This window comes from Lynx rufus, unplaced genomic scaffold (genome assembly GCF_022079265.1).
Source record: "Lynx rufus isolate CCGP_SWC_20201006 ecotype Redwood Valley unplaced genomic scaffold, mLynRuf1.p SCAF_20, whole genome shotgun sequence".
NCBI lineage: Eukaryota > Metazoa > Chordata > Mammalia > Carnivora > Felidae > Lynx > Lynx rufus.
In genome coordinates, this window is record NW_025814835.1 from 4,954,174 (window position 1) to 4,976,727 (window position 22,554).

Below are 22,554 nucleotides of genomic sequence, written 5' to 3' on the forward strand. Positions count from 1 at the left end.
CCTTCTGCATGTACTGCATCCATGATTATCATGCTTACCAATGCTGAGACAGAGACTAGAGTAGGCAGTGAAGGGAGGGGACCTCAGCCAAGTTAAAGGGAAGAAGGAAGTTTGGTGTAAAGAACTGTATGGATTCAAGTTTCACATTTTTGGTGATAAATTTCATAGGGGAAATTTTATACTCCTTTTCTGAATACCCTGTTCCCCCAAATTGTTTCATCTAATAGATTTGGCATCCATTACTAATCCCCTGCCTACGTCAATTTCTTTTAGAGTTTAGAAAATGGTGATTTTCTAATTATGTCAGTATTTCCACGTTTATTAGCTGAGGTTTTGTAAAATACTTCCCTGCATCAACTAGTGAACTCCTGGAGTGGCAGGGTAAATGCTTGAATCCTGTCTCTTTTTTTTTTTATTAAATAACTTTTTAAAATGTTTGTTTATTTTTGAGAGAGACAGACAGGCAGACAGACAGAGTGGGAGCCAGAGAGGGCCAGAGAGAGAGGCAGACAGAATCTGAAGCAGGCTCCAGGCACTGAGCTGTCAGCACAGAGCCCAGTGTGGCGCTCGAACCTGCAAACCACGGGATCATGACCTGAGCTAAAGTCGGATACTTAACCAACCAAGCCACCCAGGTGCCCCTTTATTTAATAATTTATAGATAATTATAGACATTACTCTTTTTGAGGCTAAAATTGTCCTTCGTTTGATCAGTGGGATCTAATCCAAGCTGGCTGCTGTGTGCTTTTGATACAGCTCCATTAGTCTGAGTCTTTGCTTTTTGACCCAGGTATCTAGGTTTTTCTATGCTTATTAGCATTTCTATTAGAAATATGTCACATCTATATATTGACCTGAGGTGAATTGACAACCTTTATTGTTGAATTGTCGTATCCAAGAATGTGGTATGTTTTTTGTTTTGTTCAGAGATACTTTTATGTCTTTTAGGGTGTTTCAGAATTTTCTTCATACTAGTTTTGCTTATTTTTTATTTAGGTCTTTAGTACTTCATTTTGTTACTTCTTTCCCATTGTATCTTCCAGTTGGTGTGTAATATTTGGTGTGGGTTTGGTCTCAGTCACTCCTGATCTCATAGAATAAGTTGAGAAGTACTCCTGCCTCTTGAATTTTTTGGAGGATTTTGCATAGAATTGGTAGCATTTCCTCCTTAAATGGTTGGTGGAATTTACTCGGGAAGCCATTAGGGCTTGGAGTTTTCTTTGTGGGAATGTTTTTAACTACAGTTTCAGTTTCTCTTATAGACATAGGGGTTACTTAGGTTATCTGTTTCTTCTTGTGTGAGCTTCGGTATTTTGTGTCTTTTAAGAAATTTGTCTAAATGTTAACTATGTTAAGATGGCCCAGTGGGTTAAGCAGTTTTTTTTGGCCTGCTCCTTCTATTACAAATTTCTCTGTGAATGTTGACCAAATGATGGATACCTATATCCATGATCTTATTAGAGATTGCAAAAATAATGTTTCCCTAGTCCTATTATTCCTTCTATGTCTATTATCTGGAATTCTTCTATAAAGAAGAGTTTTCTCTTATCAACTATTTACTTAGCTGAAGTACAATTAGTACAGATAAGGCAGGGTCCATGTTTGAGCCTTTCTCTTTATTTATAGAATAGTGATTAATGCTCTAACAGTCTTCAAAGATGACTTAGAGGTTTTTGTGGGAGGGGGTAGTGTTACTGTGAACTCATGGGTGGAAAAATGTAGTCTATTTTCAGTCATTATTCCCTTTATAGTTATTGTGCTGTGCAAATTGTCCTGTCATGAGTCATCCTCTTCTGTGTTCTTTTGACGTGACTCTAGTCATCTCTGGTAGCTTGCTTGCGTTCTAACACGAGAAGAGACCTCAAGCTCATTTTACCCATTTGTTGCACAGATCTGGAATTATCCATTTTTCCTAGGAGCTCTGGCTCCTTTTAGTTCCCACCACACTATGGTATTTAGAAGCCAAAATGTGGATCCTGGAGATGCACCTTGCTCTCGGGTTTTTATTCCTTTTAGGGTTTTCAGCAGGCAGGGCTAAGAAGTTTGCAGATTTTTTTGTAATGAGAAGAATCAAATCATGGATATGTTTAAATATTTTAAGGTTTTTAATTAGCTTCTTTGATTATACTTGTATCTCTTTTCTCACACCAAAAGTCTTTGTTGCAAACAACATCAAAATATATAATAATTTAAAAATAACAATACTGATACTGTTACTAGTAACGAACCCATTGAATATTCTTTTAATTAATATTTTTTTATGGTTCTTTATGGGTTTAAGATAACATCATGCCAGAGGTTCAATATCCTAAACTAATTATTCTCTGTGTGACTGTAATGCCACTTTGACAAAATCAGAGTGATTTTTTTCAGTTGATTCTTTATTTTTCAGGATTGTTATGCTTCTATTTTTACATTAAAAAATTTACATCCCACATTTACATGGTTTATAGTTGAAACTATAAAACAAGGAAGTTCAGAGGTTCACTTCTATCCTTATCTTTCATCCCTGCTCTCTCCCTTCCCCCAAAGGTGACCCTTCATATCAGCCTATGGCATATCCTTTAAGTGCTCTTTTCTGAATATATAATGCTATACACCAATGTATTTATATTTCTTACAGTTTTTTTTTAAAGAGGCATATCATATAAGTTCCTTGCTTTTTTCCCATTAGTAATATATTCTGGAGATTACTCATTAGAATGACAGATTTTTCTCATTGTCTTTTTAAACCAGCTATAGGTAGGTAGTTTGTTCACAGTTTCTTCCTGTGGTTTCTAGTCTCTGCTCTTACAGACAGTGGTATAGTAAATTGCCTTGTTCACACATCCTTTTATATTTTGCCAGCTTGTCTTTGGAGTACTTTCTTAGGAATAGGACTGCTAGATCAACGGGCGAATGTACATATAATTTTGAAAGACACCATCACATTCCCCTTTATGAGGGCTTATTTCTAACTTAATAGGGATAGGCAGTTAATAAAATGTTTTGTTACTAGGGATGTTTGTTCTAGGTTTGATTATGTGTTCATTCAAGGCATTCGGTTAAGGAACTTTCTATTCCTAAATTAGTTGGATTTTTTTTTTAATTGGGAATGGTGGTTAAAAGTTGTCAAATCCATCTGTGGGCAACGATCGATGATCATATGGTTTTTCCTCCTTTGTGCTGTTAATGTAGCAAATTCCATCAGTGTATCTTCTAATGGTAAATGCCCTGGAGCCCCTGTGATAAGCTTCTCATGTTGTATGTATACTTATTTTTAAGCTACTGGTTTCACTTATTTGGTATTTAGTGTTTTTCCATTTACGCTCACAGATTAGAGTACTTATAGTTTCCTTTTTTTAAACATGCTTCTGATGTGGTTATAATGAGGTTTTCTACTTTTCATTGAATCATTTTTTAGTATTTATATGATTTCCTAGAAAATCACCTGTTTTCTTTAGGTTTGTTTTGATCTTTTTCAAGCTTTTTGAGTTGGCTGCTTGGGTGATTTAATTTTCAGAGTTTCTTTTTTTTCTTTGGTGCCCTTTCTGCCATGCCCAGAATCTTGGAGTCTCTGAATCAGGAAGGAACTGAAAGGTGATCACGAGCTTGACTTTGCCCTGCAACCTCTGATCTGGGCCCTGCCCCAGGAACAGCCCTCCCAATTTTATGAAGGTGTGAGAGTTCTGCCTCTCTTCTCTCTACTTCAGCCCTTTTAACTTTATTCTGTTATTTGAAATAGAGAATAAAATCTCCTCCCTCTTTCTGGTATGTTCTTTTGAGGGTGCTACTAACGGGCCGCAGTCTGTACCCAGGGGACAGCATATGCCCTCTGGGTGGTGTTAGTGGGGAACTTGGTCTCTCTCCCTCCCATGGCTCCACCCTTATGTCCTCAAGCGCCCTCTCACTTCCAGCCTTTCTTATCTAATACAATGTACACTCTCCTTGAGCGCCTATTGTAACCCCCAGGGATTAGGTCTGTTAGGTCCCATCCGTCTTAGGGGAGAACTTCAGAGAGAGGACTCACCCTCTCCTAGTTCTAAACAGCATAACCTTGATTAACCTTTGTATGCATTCTGTATACCTAAACTGTGCCCTCAGTAAGGATGATGGTGTACAGAGAACACTTGTGAGTGCTCGTTATGGGTTCTTTCTGCGTGTTTTTATATTTATATTAATTATTCAATTTGATCTTCATAGCGAGCTTGGGAATTGGGTACTGGTGGCTGGAGCTGGTCGTGTAGGTCCATCCTCTAAGTCTGTGTAGCTCACCCACAGGCCGGTCTCCACAGCATGGGTCTCAAGCACAGGGCTGTGCCGGCTTCTGTGTATTTGTACTTTTCAGTGGCATGCTTCTAGAATCTGCGTTCCTATGTGTGTGACTCGTGTGTCTTTTCGAAGTGTTGGCATCACAGGGGTGGTCAGGAAGGGCCCTCAGTGCAGGCTTGTGGGAGCAGCCTTGAACCACTTCCCGTTCATGACAATAACTCGCTGGGGAGGCCGGACAATTAGTACAAGATGCAAGAGACTGAGTAAAACGAAGGAGGGTGGGGAGCTGAGCTTTCATCTGTTTTCACAGTATGAAGACAAATTTCCTCCTGAAGGAGACCACTCATTGGAGATGCATTTCCTCTGCGTGTGGTTCGGTGACTAGGAACCAGCAGAGGGCGCTGTTGCCATCGGCGTCAGCTTGCAGTTTAGCAAAGTGCAAGCTGGAATGTCCTCTAAGGTTTTTGAGAAACTCTCTTGTGGTACCATGTGGTATATTTAGTAAATTCTGGCTGTGTCATTGCAGTTGGGGATGACAGCACTTTGCCCCTGTTTTTTAAGAACACTGTCTCTCCCTATCAAGGATAAAATGTTTGATCATCGCGTCCCTACCCTTGAGGTGTCTCTGTCCACTGTTTGCCGTCGGTGAGATAGGAGACCTGGCCTGATTGTAACGAGGCCATCTGTAGGGGGTGGCGGGAAGTAAAGGGGACAAGGCCAATTTGTTTATGTGATTCATTCACTGACAAAGAGTTGTTGAAGCAGGAGATGTGCCAGGGCACAGGGCGTAGGCATGTCGGACACGGTGCTTGCCCTTCCCCCAGTTCGGTACAGAGAAGTCTGCTGGGCCAGGTGACAGGCACGTGCGGGGGACTAGGGAGTCCTGGAGGTTTCTGAGGAAGGGCAGACCATGGGGAGCTGGGGTTGGAGTACGGGGACCAGTGCAGCGTGGAGACAGGTTAGTGGGGATGGTCTAGACCAGTTAGCGGGAGTCATGGGGCAGTGGGAAGGGCTGTCCTCAAATACGACACGGCTTTACAAACAGAGCCTGAATTTGGTCATTTGGTAGGACGCTTGCCAGAATTCCATCTTTAAATAAGATTTCTGAGGATGTGCCACTTTAGTCCACAAATTACCACAGTTTTATTAAAAAATCCCAGTGGGAATTTATTCAGCTTACAAGGTTGAGTCTAAAATCCATCTAAATACACATGTGTGCATCGGGGATGGGTGACAACATTTTTGTGTTAAAATCTTAATTGTGAGATAATCTGTTCTTTTCTACACATGCTGCATTGTACAGGCTGTGGAAAAACCGTAAAACCCCTGCAGCCACCCCACAGTTTAAGAAATGGACCATTCCCAGCAACTTTGGAGCCACCTGTGTGTCCCTTCCTGCTGGTTCTGTGTGTTGTGTTAACCACCGTTCTGCATATTAACTCACTCTTTCTTTCTTTCTTTCTTTCTTTCTTTCTTTCTTTCTTTCTTTCTGCAATTGAACTTCTTCGTATTGTGAACTGACACAGAGAAATGCATAAAACAGATTCTCATAAAGCAAACACCTGTGTGATTGCCATCCGGGTCTTGATTAACTTTTGAAAATGGATAGTTAAAGGGACCAGCCTTTCCTGATGTTAAACACTCTAACCAAGAATGTACAGTGTCCCTGGAATGGATCTTCTTTTGTGGTTCCACAGTCTTTTGTCAGAGGATTCTCATACATGTGGGACTTACAGCAAAGCAATTACTAGCTTCCCATGATACCCCTGTGTCTCTGAGTATATCTTCATCCTTCAGAGGATGTGTTGTATCACTTTGCAATATTAGTATAGAATGAGTTGTATGGAATCATTTGCCTAAGAGGCTTTCTGGAATTGACTCTTTAGGGACCACGGACAATCAAAGGTTTCACGCCATGTTTATATTCAGATGGCACAAGCCCAGCGAAGTATCAGACTGGGTAGTGGCCAGTTGAGACGTTCTTCATCTCTGTCAACTGTGTTTTCTCTGAGCAAGATACCCCCGTGTTCTGTTTTCTTAACTTTGTCTCATGGACTTTGCTACGGGGTCCTTTGGATTTTTTAAAAATTTTTATTTATTGTCATTATTTTTACAATACATGGTGCTAACCACAGAGCAGAAGACCCCGGTTAGTTCTTGGCGCCTGAAGTGACACCCCTGACACACACAGGTGGGAAGACCAGGCCGGAGCTGGCTCAGCGGAGACGCGGGGGTGTGTGTGTGGGGGGGGGGGGGGACGAGCACTGCCTCTGTGGCCCACCAGCAAGGCCCCTGAGCTGGGCGCGATGTCCTCATCACCCGAGGCCGCAGCTGATGCCTCTTGACTTTGAATCCCAAACGTTTGTCCGGGTGGGGCGTGGGGGCTGAGTTCCCAGGCTGGTGATGTACAAGCCCTGCTGTATCCTTCACCCTTCTTTGCCCCTTCAGGTCAGAGCAGGCTCTACTCCCGTGTGCTCAGGGGGAGCCAGGGACGCCATTTTATAAGGCATTGCTCAAGCTTTCCAGACACTGTATGGAGAGGGAGGAGTTTCTGCCTCTCCGCACCACCTTGTAGTGAGTAAAAGGATCTGTGTCCTTTCTTGTCTCCCTAAAGGTTTGACCCCTTCCCCTTGGCACTTTGTCCTATTCCTCCCCCACGGAACTGAGACGTTTTCTCTTTGTATTTTTATGTGTTCAGCCACTTTGACAAGTCATGGCTGTGACAAGAGTGTTCTTGAAAGGATCCGTATCATCTGTGTTCAAAGAAAAGTTTATGATTCCTGAGCCTGCACACATTTGCTACCTGCTTCTTTGTGTGTTGTCAGTAAAATCCAGCTAATAGGCAGTTTAGGAGAAGAAACATTTTGTCACCTGAATTGGATATGTGAGAGGCAGGGGTGGGAGGGATAAACAGTGAAGGAAATACTGGAGGAGGAGTTCGTGAATGAAAATGTGAGTCAAGCGTATAGAAGTGCCTCACGTGTTTTTCTGTCTTTCTGTGCTCTGTTCTGGATTCGTGGGTGCACTGTTGGCACTGGGTCCCCAGGACCAACCCCGGGTTGAGCAGTTTGCTAGGAGGACTCACAGGACTCAGGATGTGTATTATTAATGACCCACATTTGGTGGAGTGGAAGGGTACGGAGCAAAATCATCAAAGGGCAAAGGCGGGGGTGGGGGGTGGGGAAGCGCCAAGGACAGCGGGGAGTCACCGGGATGGGCTTGTTTTCTCCTGCAATGAGTTGTGAAAACACAAGTTGTGAAATGTTGTCTACCCAAGGAGAAGCTCATTTAAAGACTAGTACCTGGGGTTGTGCTTGGGGGCTGGTGAGGCAGACACCCTCTGCCTGGAGCTACCCTGATTCCAGACCCCCAGAGGGAGGGATGTTCCGCACAAACCACGTTGCTGGTAAAAACTGTTCGGACGCAGTGAGCCGCTTGTACGGGTTAGGAAAGACGAGGTGGGGATGCTTCCAGAATTGGAGTGCCCAGCAGCCGTGGGCCGGCCGGCCAGCAGGCCTTCTCAAGAGTAGACATCCCCGGGCTGCTGTGTTAACTCTGCCCTGCACCACTGTCAGTGAGCCCTGTGATGGGAGTGTGGGCAGCCCAGGGAAGGAGCCGGCAGCAAATAGTCCCACTGCACTTTTGCAGTGTAACTAGAGCTTGAAAAAGGGCATGTCAGCAGTGCAAAGCAGCAAGGAGTGTGTATTTTTTGATCTTTGTATCAAGCTAATTATTGCCAGTTTGCAGAAGCTGAAGTAAAAGCGTTTTGCCCAGGACAGTGCGTTGTAACCTTTTTACTGGGATTGAGAGGGAAAGCAAGACAGAAGAAGCAAAGGGACAGGATTCTTCAAGCAGGCTGCTTCTGGCATCTGCCTTGTTGAGTTGTTCTAAAGATGCATTTAAAAACTAGTGTCTTTGGGGCGCCTGGGTGGCGCAGTCGGTTAAGCGGCCGACTTCAGCCAGGTCACGATCTCGCGGTCCGTGAGTTCGAGCCCCGCGTCGGGCTCTGGGCTGATGTCTCGGAGCCTGGAGCCTGTTTCCGATTCTGTGTCTCCCTCTCTCTCTGCCCCTCCCCCGTTCATGCTCTGTCTCTCTCTGTCCCAAAAATAAATAAACGTTGAAAAAAAAAATTAAAAAAAAAAAATAAAAACTAGTGTCTTTTTATTATAGGACTTGAAAGTTCTGAATAGTAAAAGTTTGTAAAGAAGCAAATAGAAATCACCCAGGACAACTGTTGTTTCTATTTTAGTCCATTTTCAAATATACAGCTATATTTATATCTGTGGACCACGTTACGTGAGCAATGCCACAGTCTGCTCTTTCTCCTCACCGTCACATCGTGGGCATTTTCCCATGGCACTAAACTGTTTTAGCAGGTTCATTCTCGAAAAGTTGTATGACCTCCCACTGTTTGGTTTTATCATGATTTATTGACCCAGTCTCCTAACGTTGGGCATTTAGGTCTCCGGTGTTCATGATTGTAGCACTATCGTGACGAGCGTTATTTTGAAGAATATTTGATGATTTGAGAACTGAAAGTGACATCCGATTGTTTTAAATTAACCTGTGCCTTTGAACGTTAGCTTGACTGTTTAAACAAGCTGTTGAATACAGCAGAGGGTGGTGGCTATTGTAGTGGCCGCTGGGTGGGCTGTGTGAAGGGAGCTACCTTGGCGCTGCGTGTGGCCATGGACGGTTATCACTGTCCTCTCTTGTAGGGGGCGGCCACGTCAGAACCTGCCTTCCAAGGCTCCTCGAGGCTCAGGGAGGTAATAACGGTCGCCTCCAGGATGCCTGGCCATATGCTGCTGTTTGTATATTTCTCTTCTGATTGAATTTCCATGGGTCTGTTCAGTTTGATTGGTTCCATAGTTTCGGTGACTTACAGGAGTTCCATTCATTGAAAATATTTTCTCCATTTTGTCTTTTGCCTTTTCATTGAGTGTATGTTGCTTTTGGATCTCTCAAAGGTTTTTGGTTGTATGTAAACCCATGCTTCCTTTTGATTAACATGAAATGTATAAAGTCTATAGATTCCCAAGCCCTTCCAAGGACTGTCTCTCTCTGTTGAGAATCACCATACCCCTTCTTCTTGTATCCCCAGCAGGCAAGAAGATGTTTCAAGCTTTACTTGTGTATTTTCCTTTTACGTTTTTTTATTTATCTAAGTAATCTCTACCTCCAACATGGGGCTCAAACTCAGGACCCCGAGGTGAAGAGTCGCATGCTCTTCAGATGGAGCCAGCCAGGGGCCCCTCTTGTGTCGTTTGTTATGAAAGTATGTGTCCCTCCCCCCCATACAAAATTTCTTACTGATGATTTTTTATCTAGGTTTTCTTCATTACTTTAATCCATTTATTCTATTAGGTGTATTTAATCATCACTTGGCCAGATTTTTAAAATATCTCATTTGGATTTTGATGAGATTTTCAATAAATGTGTGTGTTAATTTGGAAGGCATCGATCTCTTCTAGTTAGGGTTTCAGACTCTCTTTCTCCTTAAGTCTCTGTCACTGCCCTTGGGAGGAGTGTTCTCTGTGTGGACCCTGCACGTTTCTCTACTCACTGATGCTTCCTTTTTGTGTTGCCCTAGTAAATTCTTTTAGGTTATGTTTCCATGATCTGTTAGATTCAGGCTCTTTCCTACAGAGTTTCTTCAATATGGTCTTCGTTAAAATACTGATTAAATAATACATGTTCAGTCCTTACTCTGTAAGACACAGTAGAAAATGTTGAGGGGGTAAAAAGAAGGTATGGGTTTCAGAAACTTCTTTTTTTCTTCCAGAAGGGTGGGTTTCAGCTCTTCAGCAGCAGAACCTGATAAAGCCCAGATAACCTGTCTTTAAAAGAGCTCTACTTTTAAAGTTTTAATAGTTTGTTTCAGATATTTTTCATATATAGCATGTTAATCTCATTTTTATTGTTGTGATTCCAAAAATAAATGACTTGTTTTGTTCTCTGTGTTCCTTGATGCTAATTACTTTCTATGTTTATAGGCCAGATTATTCTAAGCATTTATCATAACTGGAAGGCATTAGAAATAGTACAGTCCTGTCTGGATGGCGATTACCTATGAAAATTAGAACAGATAATTCTTTACAGCATCTTCCTCATTGGTTGTTAGTACATTTTTCCTATTTTGTCCATCCGTTGATCCCTTATGAAAAATCAGCATTACAGATTACTGTTCACACAACAGGAGAACCCAGATCTTTATATCTATTATGTCAGAGCTCATCAAGAGTAGGTGCCACTCTACCTGGAAGCGAGACAGGCCACATGGTTTGTGGGACCCAGTGCAAAATGAAGCCACCGGGCTCTTCCTTGGAAATGTAAAGATGTCACAATGGTGGCAGCAGAGCCCAGGGAGGGCCCTTCTCATCTTTTCTTGCTGTTCTGGACTGTGACTTCTGTTTGAGATTTGACCTCCTATTTTGATTTGTTCTTTCTCTCTGGCGATTTGAATTTTTAAAATCATTTAAAGGGAAGGTAATGAGGTCTTTGTTTATATTTTCATCTTCAAAGATATTGTTTAGATAATACATTGTGTTTTTTCCCCTAGATGTTTATTAAGGCAATTGTGAAAAGTAGAATCTCTTACTTAAAACAAGCCGTTTGAGGAAGGGAAGTCTAATAAGAAACATGAGTAATGGGTTTTGTAGTTTTTCCACTGGTATGAATTTAGTCGTTGGTAAAACTTAGATCTTCAGGATGTTGAGCTTAGAGTCACTTCTCAGATCACAAACATGTTACCATCCATGATTCCTGGGTTTTTTACAGACCTCTAGGGGTTTCTCCTGATTTCTTCTGGCTCTCTGTTCCCTTTCTGGCGTCATTTTTCGGGGCACACAGCCTGGGTTTTACAGATGCAGTCAGACTACCTGGGGACCTTTTCCTTGTTGCCCTGTGGCCTCCCTGCCTCAATAGCTAAAGTACTTCTTCTCACCTTGACGTTGCTTTCCTCACTTGAAGGCTCCCCGGTTCCTTGGGGGAAAATCCCCAGTGCACGTCCGTTGGCGCTCTCAGACTCGACTTACCCCTTTTTGCTACTCAGACATCTTCTAATCAGCTCATAAGTCCCCTTTATATTTCATGTAAGACTCTTTAAGTATGATCACCGTCACCGTCCTGCTCTGTTCCTGGTTCTTGGGCTCACTACCTGCTGTGCTAAGAAAAATCGTCACCTTTGTGCTTCCTCCTGATCTTCCTCTCTCTTCTGCCGCCACATTGTCACTGTATTACGGTCTCTTTGTATTCTTGTTTTTTTTTCCTGTTTCAGAGAAAAAGATGTCCCACTTCTTTCCAAAAAGTACATCCCAATTTCTCTTCCTAAATATATCTGCTCTTACCTGCTCTGGGCCCTGTGTTTAGCCTTTTCTCTCTTGGCATTGTCTCAAATCTGTTTTCCCATCATCTTCTTCTTTTTCACTCATTAATATATTCATATTTTCTGACTCAAAAATTATTTTATTTTATTTATTTTATTTTTTTGAACGTTTATTTATTTTTGGGACAGAGAGAGACAGAGCATGAACGGGGGAGGGGCAGAGAGAGAGGGAGACACAGAATCGGAAACAGGCTCCAGGCTCTGAGCCATCAGCCCAGAGCCCGACGCGGGGCTCGAACTCACGGACCGCGAGATCGTGACCTGGCTGAAGTCGGACGCTTAACCGACTGCGCCACCCAGGCGCCCCTCAAAAATTATTTTAAAAGAACCAAAACACTTCTGTACAAAGAAAGCAAATTTTGGTTTCAAGCTGTGGAAAACCTAACCTAAAACTGGCTTAGCAGAAAGGATTCATGTTGTTGAAAAACCCAAGGGGATGTTTTATTTCAGACAGTTTGATGCAAGGGCTTATGGCCTGTCAGGGGGCAGGATGTGTCTAGACAGCTTGTCTGTCCATCTTGGTCTGTCCGTTCTCCATCCTCTTACTTCCCTACATTCTGAATTCTGCTTCCTCCTTTCCAGGCAGCTCTGGCTAGCTCGAGAGCTCACGTCCAAGTCTGGGGTTCTCCTCCTGAGCACTCCTCCCTGAGAGTCTCATCGCATCTTCTTGACTCTGGTCGGGTTCGGAACTCGCCCCTGACTCAGCCAGGTGCCAGGTGAATGGGATGCTCATATCTGGGTCTGGCTGCTACCGCCGGAGATACTGGGACTGAGCTGGGGGCGCGTCTCAGAGGAATATTAGAACATGCTTAGTGAGAGAACAGTTGCCGGAGAGCCCACAACAAATATCCATGTACCTTCCCCTTAAATGTGTGGGAGGACTACCCTAGAAAAAATAGTGTATTTTCAGATCAACTGGACTGATAGAAAATTGGTCCAATGGTACGGAAAGTAGAACCAGGTCTTGTGAAAGCAGCGGTCTGAATCTTTATGCACGTCGATGGGAAAAGCTATTTTCAAACGTTACTGAATTAACGAGCAGGGAGCTTTTAAAGAGTCTGAGTGCACACTTTATCCTGTTTTTAATCAAGTTTCTTGTCACCAGTACCAGGGACAATACTCGCAGCAAATGTAGACTGTGAGGGTTCTTGCTGGCGTGAAAGAAATAGAGACTCTGTGGCTCAAAAGACTTAGGAGCTTTTACTAAACTCATCACACTCACCAACTCTGGACTCGGGAGGGAAATGGTCCTACAGGTTTGAAAGTTTTCCTCCTCTGTCACCTTCCAGCACAGCTCTTCTTCCTGTCACTCGTGCGGCCACTACAGCCAGTGAAACGGAGGGGAAACTTCTGATCCTCAGCACGTTCAGAGACCTCTCCTTTCATTGTCCACTGATCTATGTCTGCGTTCAGCTACGTGAAATTAGTTTAATTTCACGTGCATCAGGGGTTTGGAAAACAGAGGTATCTGGAAACAGCCGAGAAAAGAGAGAAACTGGGTGTTTGCCATGAGATTTGTGTTCCATACCTAACAAGGAAAAGGGGGAAACACTAAAGATTCTCTCACCCCAAGAGCATAGTGCCTATTCTATTTGATAGAGTCTAATGACATTTTTTCGTCGTTATTAATTATTCCTTTGTAGCGTTGGTGTCTGTGCAGCTTTCCATTGTTACTACTCGGTGGCGAATGTTTTTGAGATTGTAGGGTCTTCCTTCCTCTTTACCCGAGATTTATCTCCGCGCCCTGAGAGTTGCTGCCCAATGTCCAGATGTCTGGTCCATTTATTCATGTTACCACGTTGGCCTCTCAGATGGCGCTCTAGGGCCTGTCGTACTTGATTTCTGCTCATCCAGTTATGTGTTTAGCGAGCCTGTGTTGCTGTTCTAGCTGTAGGCAGTTTTATTCCAATTTAACCCCCTTACCTCTTCTTCCTGTTTGCCATAGGAAGACCATGTAGTCAGACCAATTGGTCAATCTCTCTTTCCAACATTCTTTACTCTCCCTGCCTTTTCTGTGTTCTATTTATGGGCCAAAAAATGAATTCTAATCATAGCTGAAAAATGAGAAATGTTATTAGTAGTGCCATTAATCATGCCATAGGAGACATGACCTTTATTCCCAAAGACTGCAGGTTATTTTAGGAAATATCTAACATGCAAAAACAATCCACTATAATTAAATCTTCAGGTATATGTGCAGCAGGGTTAGAAAAGGAAGAGATTAGTGTAGGCTGAAAGGTGCTATAACCCATAGGGGTGAATGGTGAAGTTTTGAGGGACTAAATCCCTCAAAGGAAGAAGATCTGAGGACACAGATTTGGTTGGCATCCCCAGAGTTACCGGTTGGGTAGGCAAAGCATAGCTAGTTGCAATAAGCAAAGGAAGGTTGATACAGCTGCTGATTGTTGACCTTTGTTGAGTGTGGTTTTTTGGTAACTTTTTATTTTGATGTAATTTCCAAGCTAGAAAAAATTACAAGAATACTACAGGTACTTACTTAGGGCTGATTTTGTTTCCCAATATATGGTCTTTTCGGAGGATGAAATGTTCTGAATATATCTGTGAAGTCCATCCGGTCCAGTGTGTCATTCAAAGCCATTGTTTCCTTGTTGATATTTTGAGTAGATGATCTGTCCATTGCTGTGAGTGGGGTGTTGAAGTCTCCTACTATTATGGTATTACTATCGATGAGTTTCTTTATGTTTGTGATTAATTGATTTATATATTTGGGTGCTGTCACATTTGGTGCATAAATGTTTACAATTGTTAGGTCTTCTTGGTGGATAGACCCCTTAATTATGATATAGCATCCCTCTTCATCTCTTGAGACAGTGTTTATTTTAAATTTTTTTTTCAACGTTTTTTATTTTATTTTTGGGACAGAGAGAGACAGAGCATGAACGGGGGAGGGGCAGAGAGAGAGGGAGACACAGAATCTGAAACAGGCTCCAGGCTCTGAGCGGTCAGCACAGAGCCTGATGCGGGGCTCGAACTCACAGACAGTGAGATCGTGACCTGAGCCGAAGTCAGACGCTTAACCGACTGCGCCACCCAGGCGCCCCGAGACAGTGTTTATTTTAAAGTCTAGATTGTCTGATATAAGTATGGCCATTCTGGCTCTTTTGTTGATCATTAGCATGATAGATGGTTCTCCATCCCCTTACTTTCTTTCTTTCTTTCTTTCTTTTTTTTTTTTTTTAGCGTTTATTTATTTTTGAGACAGAGAGAGACAAAGCATGAATGGGGGAGGGCCAGAGAGAGAGAGACACAATCTGAAACAGGCTTCAGGCTCTGAGCTGTCAGCACAGAGCCCGACGCGGGGCTCAAACTCACAGACCGCGAGATCGTGATCTGGGCCGAAGTCGGCCGCTCAACTGACTGAGCCACCCAGGCGCCCCATCCCCTTACTTTCAATCTGAAGGTGTCTTTAGGTCTAAAGTGGGTCTTGTAAACACCATATAGATGGATCTTGTTTTCTTATCCATTCTGTTACCCTATGTCTTTTGATTGGAGCATTGAGTCCATTGATGTTTAGAGTGAGTACTGAAAGATAGGAATTTATTGCCGTTATGATGCTTGTAGAGTTGGAGTTTCTGGTGGTGTTCTCTGGTCCTTTCTAATCTTTGTTGCTTTATTTATTTATTATTAATTAATTAATTTATGTTTTCATCTTTTCTCCCCTCAGAGAGTCCCCCTTAAAATTTCTTGCAGGGCTGGTTTAGTGGTCACAAACTCCTTTAATTTTTGTTTGCCTGGGAAACTTTTTATCTCTCCTTCTATTTTGAATGACAGCCTTGCTGGATAAAGAATTCTTGGCTGCATATTTTTCTGATTCAGCACACTGAATATATCCTGCCACTCCTTTTTGGTCTGCCAAGTTTCTGTGGATAGGTCTGCTGCAAACCTGATCTGTCTTCCCTTGTAGGTTAAGGACTTTTTTTCCCTTGATGCTTTCATGATTCTCTCCTTGCCTGAGTATTTTGTGAATTTGACTATGATATGCCTTGTTGATGGTCGGTTTTTGTTGAATCTAATGGGGGTCCTATGTGCTTCCTGGATTTTGATATCTGTGTCTTTCCCCAGGTTAGGGAAGTTTTCCACTATGATTTGCTCACCTAACCCTTCTACCCCTATTTCTCTCTCTTCCTCTTCTGGGACCCCTATGATTCTGATATTATTCCTTTTTAATGAGTCACTGATTTCTCTAATTCTTAAATTGTGCTCTTTGCCTTAATCTCCCTCTTTTTTTCTGCTTCATCATTCTCTATAAGTTTGTCCTCTACATCGCTGATTCTCTGTTCTGCCTCCTCCATCCTTGCCACTGTGGCATCCATCCATGATTGCAGCTCATTTATAGCATTTTTAATTTAATTCTGGCTATTTTTTGCTTCTTTTATCTCTGCAGAAAGGGATTCTAATCTATTTTTGACTCCAGCTAGTATTCTTGTTATCATGACTCTAAATTCTGGTTCAGACATCTTGCTTATATCTGTGTTGGTTAAATCCATGGCTGTCGTTTCTTCGTGCTCTTTCTTTTGGGTTGAATTCCTTCGTTTTGTCATTTTGAAGGGAGAAAAGGAATTAATGAGGTAGAAAAATTAAAATAAAAAATTAAAATTAAAAAAATGTTAGAATTAAAGAATTAAACACACACACACACAAATTGAATAAATGATGCTAGATCCTAGGTGTGTTTTGGTCTGGGTGTTGAAAGTGGTTTGACAGATTAGAGAAAAAGGGGGGGGGGAGAAGAAAAAAAAGGGAAATTGAGAATTTGAAAAAATGAATACACTGAAGTAGACTAAAATGAGATGATGGAGGTAAAATAGAATTTGAGAAAATATACACAGAAGTAAATAGAAAAAATTTAAAGAAAAATATTTTTATTAAAAATTAAAAATAAAAATGAATCTTTTCTATGTTCAAGAAATAGAAAAGAAATGAAAAAGAGAAAAAAGAACAAAAAAGGAAAGAAGGAAATCATTTGAAAATTTGAAGAAGTGAATACACTGTAGTAGACTGAAATAAAATGATGAAAGTAAAATAGAATTTGAGAAAATTTACACAAAAGCAAAAAATATAGTAAAAAAGTTAATGAAAAATATTTTTAATAGAAATTGAAGGTAAAAATGAAGTTTTTCTCTTTCTGCATTCAAGAAAAAGAAAAGAAATGGAAAAGAAAAAAAGAAAAAAAGGAGATCGTTTGAAAATTTGAAAAGGTGAATACATGGAAGTAGACTAAAATAAAATGACGGAAATAAAATAGAATTTGAAAAAATTTACACAAAAGTAAAAAATATAGTAATAATTAAAGAAAATATTTTTAATAAAAATTGAAAATAAAAATGAATTTTTTCTTTTTTGTATTCAAGAAAAAGAAGTGTAAAAGAGAAAAAAAAAAGGAAAGTAAGAAAATTGAATAGATGAACCTGCTAACAGATCGAAGTAGGACTGAAATTGCTTCGTTTTCCCCTAGAGGTCGGTCCATGTAGCTCTTTACAGTCCGTAGATTAAGCCGGCGGTGAGGTTGGTGTTCTTGAAGAGCGAAGTTGGCCCAGTTGGGCGGGGCTCGGTGTAACGGCTCCGCTCTCCCCTAGATGGCGCTGCCAGCCTCCTGGGGTGGATTCTTGCCGAGCTCGTAGGTGCGCGGGCGCGTGCGCATGCGTGGGAGCAGTGAAAAATGGCGCCGGCCAGCCACCCAGTCCGTTCTCCCGGATCAGCAGTCGCGCACCGGTCCTCCGTCTTCAGCTCTCATCCACTCTCCGCTTTTCCACTCTCCATGACCAGGCCCCAGGCAGTACCTCTCTCCTGAGGTTTGTCTCAGATGCAGCTGTTTTCCCTGGCCCCTTGCTTCCAAAGGACTGAGGCTTTGACCTGTTCCGCGCCTCTGCGGGAGGGTCTCTCTGAGCAGTGGCCGAATGAGCAATGGCCGAATGTCGGCTGCACCCAGGAACGCCCGCTGGACCCTGCTGCTGCCGGTGCCCCAAGACTGCGGTCAGGTGCCAGCCCGCCCCAGAAAAAGTTCATGAGACGGTGTAGCAGCAGCGTTTCAGGGATTATGGAAAATCACAACACACGCCTGGCACCAGGCTTCACCCTCCATGACCTTGTTCCAGCACCAGAGAATGTGGCCATCTTCTGGGGTCTGCCGGGTCCAGGTGGCTTCAATAGTCTCTACCAAATGTCCTTTCAGCCCTGGAACCGCTTTTCCCCGTGTGGCCCGAGAACCTCTCGGACCCCACTCTGTTCCTGGGGATTCGCCCTTCCCACCAGAGCACCGCCAGGTAGGGAACTGCGGAGTTGCAGCCTTTGCGCTCCCCTTGTTTACAGTCTTAATGGGATTGAAACCCTCTCCTTTCTCCTTTCTCCCTTTTTAGTTTAGTCCCTGCAGCTGTTTCCAATTTTCTACTTTATCTCCAGCTGCTTTTGGGGAGGGGTGCTTTGCCCATATTCTCCCCTTCCCCCCCATCTCTCTCCTCTCTCCGCTTGCAAAAGCACCTCCCTTCCTGCGCCTTCTTGCTCCCCAAGTTCACTTCTCTGCACCGCGTACCTGCTGAATTCTGTGGTTCAGGTTGTGCAGGTTGTTGTGTTAGTCCTCCAGTCAGTTTTCTAGGTGTGTAGGATGGTTTAGTGTTGGTCTGGCTGTGTTCCATGGATGCGAGACACACAGAAAATTTCCATGTTGTTCTGCCATCTTGGCTCCTCCTCTCCAGGGAGAGTTTATGTATTAAAAATTGCCAGACATTTTTCTATGTATAAGAAAATTTTATGTATGAGAAATTACCAAATATTTTTTACAGTGTTTGTACCATTTTATACCCCCTCCCCCCCAGCAGCGTACAGTACGGTTATATGGTGGTTCCATATCCCACCAACATTTGATGTTATTAGTCTTTTAAATTTTAGTCATTCCAGCCTGTGGGAGTAGGATCAGGACTTCGTGGCTTTGATCTGCATCTCCCTGATGGCCAGTAGTGGTGAGCACCTTTTCGTGTGCCTCTTGGCCATTTTCATATCTTTTTGAAGTGTGTGTTAATCCTTTTACCTTTTTAAAAACAGTTAACTCTTTATTTGTGAATTACATGGCTTTTTTGTGTTTTCTGAATGCCAGTCCCTTGGCGGGTAAGTTCTGCAAGTATCTTTTCACAGTCTGTGGCTGGCTTACTCATTGCCTTCAAGGTATCTTAAAAATTTTGTTCATTAAGGTATAATTGACATATTGCATGACTTTCTGGTGTACAATATAACGATTGGATATTCACACAGTCTGAAATGATCACTATCATAGGTCTAGTTACCATCTGTCACCATATAGAAAATTGTAGGATTTACTCTTCTGACAACTTTCAAGTATGCTCTACCAATATTTGACTATAGTCCCCGTGCTGTACTCTCTTATTTTATAACCATTAAGTTTGTGTCTCTTCACCTGCTTCACTCATTTCATCCACTCCTCCCCTCTGGCAGCAATCATTCTGTTCTCTGTGTTTATTTCTTTTGTTTTTCAGATTACACATATAAGTGAAATCCACATATTTGTCTTTCTATGTCTGGCTTGTGTCACTTAGCATAATGTTCGTTGGGTCCATCCATGTCATTGCAAATAAAGGATTTCCTTCTTTTTTATGGCCGAATATTCCATTTCGTGTGTGTGTGTGTGTGTGTGTGTGTATTACAGATTTTTATCCATTCGTCTGTTGATGGACACTTAGGTTGTTTTCATGCCTAGGCTGTTATAAATCATGCTTTAGTGAATAATGCAATGCTAAGATTTGTTTTTTGAGCTAGTGATTATATTTCCTTTGGACAAATATCCAGAAGTGGAATTTCTAGATTACATAGTAATTTTTTAAAAACAATTTTGAGGAACATCTATACTGTTTTCCATGGTGGAGAGGATGAATTAATGTAGCTAATTACCACCAACAGTGCACGAGGGTTCTCCTTTCTCTACCTCCTCACCAGTACTTGTTATTTCCTGTTTTTTTTTTTTTTTTTTAATAATTGCCATTCTGACAGGTGTGAGGAGATACCTCATAGTGGTTTTGATTTGATTCTCTGGTGATGAGTGATGTTGAGCATCTTTCCATGTGTCTGTTGGACATCTGGATGTCTTCTTTGGGAAAATGTCTACCCAGATTCTCTGCCCATTTTTAAATTGGATTTTCTTTTGACATTGAGTTTTATGAGTTCTTTATATATTTTGCATGTTAACCCCTTGTTGCCCATATTATTTGCAGATATTTTCTTCCATTCGGTAGGTAGTCTTTTCACTTTGTTGATGGTTTCCTATGCTGTGCGGAAGCTTTTTAGTTCGATGGAGTCCCATTTGTTTATGTTTTGCTTTTGTTGCCTTTGCTTTTGGAGTCAGATCCCAAAATGTATCACCAAGACTTATGTCAAGGAGCTTATTATTTTTTTTCTAGGAGTTTTATGGTTTCTGGTATGGTTTCTTACATTCAAGTCTGAATCCATTTTGAGTTAATTTTGTATATGGTGTAAGATAAGGGATCCAGTTTTATTTTATTTTATTTTTTGCGTGTGGCTATCCAGTTTTCCCAACTCCATTCATTGAAGAGACCATCCTTTCCCCATTGTATGTTCTTAACTCTTAATGATATGCTTTAATGACCAGAAGTTTCACATTTGGATGAAATCTAATTTATCAGGTTTTTAAAATTTTGTCTTTTTTTTTTTTTTTTTGGTCTTAAAAACTTTTTCTACCCCAGGTTATAGAGGTATGCTTTCTTTCTTCAAGTTGTATTATGGTTTTAACTTTTATATTTAGGTCTGTTATCCAACCCTAATTAATTTTTGTGTAAAGTATAAGGTAAGGGATGAGGTTCATTCTGTTTTTCCATATTGATAAGAAGTTATTTGCACCATTTGTGAAAAGATTTTCTCATTAAATTATCTTGATGTCTTTGTCAGAGGTCAACTTCCAGTAAGAGTATTGGTCTATTTTTGGACCCATCTGTTCTGTTCTTGTGTGTCTTCATTGCTGTACATCTATAGTAAGTCTAGAAGTCAACTTTTTTTTTCTTTTTAAGATTGTGTGGCTATTTTAGGTCCTTAGTATTTCCATGTGAATTTTAGAAGCAGCTTGTTAATTTTTATTTTTTATTTTTCTATGTTTAATATTTATAAATTATTAATTAAAATGTCTCCTGGGTTTATGATTAGGATTGCATTGAACCTGTAGATCATTTGGGTGAATGGATGTCTCAATAATTATTGAGTCTTGCAATCCACGTACATGGTACACATCTTTTGTCTCCTCTGCTGTAGGCTTGACTCTTTAGATAGAGTATTATTGTTGATATAGTGCATCTAAGGTGCTTAGCACATTTAGCCTGGGATATATAATAATCTACCCTTTAATGCTAATATATATTATTAGTTACATTAGTGTTCACAAAGCCTTATAAAGTACCTTCTGTGTGTGTTCTTATTTTACTCAGCTTAGAGCTTGACCATGGTTACACAGCTAATAAATGGCTGGGCAGGGTTTGGAATGAGGCCTTTATGACTCTAAAAGCCATGCCTGTAACTGAATGTCACTGGAAGCCAAGGGCAGTGAGCCTCGAATTTAATTTGTCTGCATTTTGGGGATGGTCTTATGTTTTGGTAGGTTAAAGTTGGAATTTCCAACAACAGAATTTATTCTGAATGATTTAAGCAACCCAGGAACTCGCTAAGGGTACATTATCTCACAGAGAAGGAACCCCGGCCACTTATGGCCTTGTTATAGGAAGGTTGGGGAGGGGAGGAGATACGTGAGCATTGGACTCCCAGCTGGAGGGATTACCACAAATTTGGAGGAGGAGCCATAAGTGATTCCCCAGAATATGTTGTCTGCTAATTTATAGGTTTTCCTCTACTGGCAGTAATACGAAAGCAAGATTTCATGAGAATTTAAATCTATATTGTAAATTCTCAGCTAGTGTTTAAGCAAATAGGTGGTTATGTTTCCCCCTTTTGTATATGTGTTAATCTGTTATAAGAAAGACTCTAGACACATAACAGCGTTTGAGTCGTGTCTCTGCACTTATGACTGGCATGACCTTGCCCGAGGTACTGTTAACCTGTGTGTAGTTCTCTCACCTGTGAATTCAGAACATACAATGCCTCATTCATAGTAGTATCTTAAGATGTCTTGAGCTACCGTGCATAAAGCGCTTAACATAATGCTTGATGTACAGTAAGAACTCAAAACATTACCTATTTTATAGATACACGTTTTCGCATACGTTCTGTGTGCGGATTGTTTAACTGTGGGGAGGGCCTAACCTTTTTCTCCTATAGATACAGGCACTTACAGAGTGCGTAGAAAGAGCCCTGACCTTTCAAGATACGGCAAATGTTAAAGTTGTTCTAAAGTGGGAGAGTATTTGGTAATAAAATACCAGCAGCCCTTGCTTCCACAGAGGTTTCATGTTTATTAGCTTAGACAGTTGCCACTGAGCTGTTCTGGGCTGCTGTACTTCGGAGTCCATTTTCTGCAGTGTCCTGAGGACAAGCCACATGGAAAATGAACTCGCGGTTTTCTGTATGGCGTCGTCTGGCTGCCAGGACACATGCCAGCTGGTCGGAGGTCTCTCTTGATTTTGCACATGGCTGTGCAGTAATACAGAGCAGAGCAGGGCCGCATCTGGTCCATTCCGAATGTCATTACCGCGTCTCCTCTGAGGCCCCGCTTCTCGCAGCTCTCCCCCCGCTTGCATGGAGCCCTGCCGAGGTGACAGCAGAGCGTTGCCTGGGAAGGGTCAGTGTCCTGTGGCATGCACTCCTGCACCTGGGGAGAAGGGGGGGGGGGACAACGTACGGTTCTTGCTAGTCGTTCAGTGGAGGAGGGGACTGGGGGGGCTGTGGGCTGCCTCTGTCCTTGCTGCAGAAGGGCTCCCGGCGCCCTGCTG

General features: G+C 41.9%; 1 protein-coding gene across 1 annotated transcript in view; it reads left to right on the forward strand.

Moving 5' to 3' along the window:
- FBXO15 (F-box protein 15) overlaps positions 1-22,554 on the forward strand; it is a 48,742-nt gene that overhangs the window by 22,285 nt on the left and 3,903 nt on the right. The window lies entirely within an intron of this gene.